The sequence below is a fragment of the Ruditapes philippinarum genome, unplaced genomic scaffold (assembly GCF_026571515.1).
Source record: "Ruditapes philippinarum isolate M1 unplaced genomic scaffold, ASM2657151v2 ctg1513_1_1_1_1, whole genome shotgun sequence".
Lineage (NCBI taxonomy): Eukaryota > Metazoa > Mollusca > Bivalvia > Venerida > Veneridae > Ruditapes > Ruditapes philippinarum.
In genome coordinates this window covers 238,781-241,215 of record NW_026852983.1, presented here as the reverse complement: position 1 = coordinate 241,215, position 2,435 = coordinate 238,781, and positions in this window count along the sequence as shown.

Sequence of the window (2,435 nt, the reverse complement as noted above, 5' to 3'; positions counted from 1 at the left end):
TATATTAATTTTGGCACAGCGCAAGCTCGTGATATAATATGCCATATAATAGAAATTGTGATGGGGGAAACAGCATAAGTACATATTGTTGCCGTCAAGTATAGTAAATATTGTGCAATTTTCTATCAAATAATTATTATCACTAGTACTCTCATTACCGTATCTACTGATTTTATATTTCAATTGCCTCTCTGATAACTTAATAAAAAGTCATGCACAAATAAAATATTCTTAAAATCTGTTGGTACAGAATATATCAAAATGCGGTCTATTACGATCCTACTGGTAACAGGACTTCGCTGTCTGGTTTTTTACTGTCTATAGTATGAAAAATTATACGATTTGTGAATGCGTTGTTATTTTGCTTCAGTGTCAATCAACTCTTGGCAATCTCCGTTCTTGTTCTGAGATTTCCATGTTGCTTAAATGAGTAAAGTATGCAGAATAAAAGTTTAATAGTTTACTGTCTCATTAACAAGCTGATTCATAAAAGCAGTAGTAAAAGTAAATAAAAAATAATTGATACAAACATGGCTTACAGCTTAAGGCCTCAACAGACGGTAGGAATTTGAAGTAAATCTTAATGTGTGAAGGTTACTATTTCTTGAATTGGTAAACCTTTAGTCTAGATGTAAGGGATAGGACATGTTCTATTTTGAAAATCTTGTCGTACAGATTTCTACAGACCTCCCACAGTGACAAGTAACAGATTACCAAATTATCTCATAAAAATGGGTGTAATGAATGAAATTCCAGAACAATTAGTGCTAAAAGTTAAACATAGTAGTAAAATGGGGTAAAATGATGTTGAAAAACTCTTCAGGAGACCCAAAGTTGTGGTATGTTCGAATCCCAAATTTTTTCCGAACATTATTATGTCCCCGTATTGAACACAATTAGGGATGTAGTTTGTAGGCGGCCGGATAGCTCAGTCAGTAGAGCCGCGGGACGGTATTCCAAGGGTCCCAGCTTCGATTTTCGGTCCGGCTGCACATTAAAAAAAATAAAATTTAAAAAAATGAAGGTGCTTCAATCATTACTCACGGAGAAAAAAAAATTTAGTGAGTAAAGTATTTCAGCGATCAGTTGGGAGGGAACTTTATTTTAGGGAAACCTCAGATGATTCCAACAATGCAGAATTACAGTCTGAATGCAAGTGTTGTATTGCTTTAAAAATTGTACATCTTATCTCTAATTAGTGTTGTACAACTAAATCCTACCGTCTGTTGAGGCCTTTAGGCACTTTGAAAAGATTGAAGTGTTACAGACATAACTAATATTACGATAAACCATTATAAATAGTTCTATATTTTAAATTGTGATGTTTAATGATAAGCAATTGTATACCGAAAATAAATACACTAAATATTATTGAAGACTATTTGCATATACAATTGAATTAATATTGAACCAAACTAAAAGTAAGTCACGTTTGTAACCACCAGTTCTTAAAATATTACATCTATTGAATTAAAACGATAATTACCTGAAATTAAACTGAACGTATATAATTATGCGTTCCATCATAACAGAACAAATTAATGTAATTAGATATGTAAAAAGTTCAAACATGCAAACAACCGATCCAATGTCATATGATTATTTATGTAATATTTTAGATGTAAAACAATCAAACCAGATTTCCAATTTTAAAATCCCACGTGAGAATTTGACATGTGAATTGTCACCTAGACCAACTATGATGATTGCAAAGCAAGTTTTGGATAATAGGGCTTCAGGTTTTCTGAGAAAACACAACAAGTCAAACACTTTGTTGACAGTCAGTTTTAGGTCTTCATCCTTCATCCTTTACTTTTCTAATTATAACACAAAGGATTGTTACAACTATGAATTGACTAGATATTATGTCTTACAATATAACACCAGGTCAGGTAAATTTATTTACGTTTCTATGTAAAGCAATATAACTATGTTACTTGTTTAGTTAACTTAAACATGAGAGTGCAACTAAATATTATAAAACTCTCAACTGCTGAAAAGATATACCGACTTAACTCCGACTTCTAAAATAAAACAAATGGTTGGGAACATTTTTGTGAAATTCATCGTTGAAATCGTGATTCACGTGATACATGTACAATGGACAAGTACTTGTGTACCAAACCATTTTTAGAAACTAGCATTAAATAGCTGAATGAGATTTTTTAACTTAAATTCATCATATTTGTCTAATTCGTCGGCTAAACAATTATTGTCATACTATTGATAAGTATATACTATGAATGTGACCGTTTTACGGCAAAATCAAACTATCGATTTCTAGATTACTCTGTTTAATCGAGTGTCAAATACAACGTTGCGCATTTTAAATTGCACATTACGAAATATTTCATAGATAACAGTTATTTATGAGTAAGTCACTTTGTCGTGACATCAAAGGTACATTTTTGATGACTCATTGTATGCGTTATACG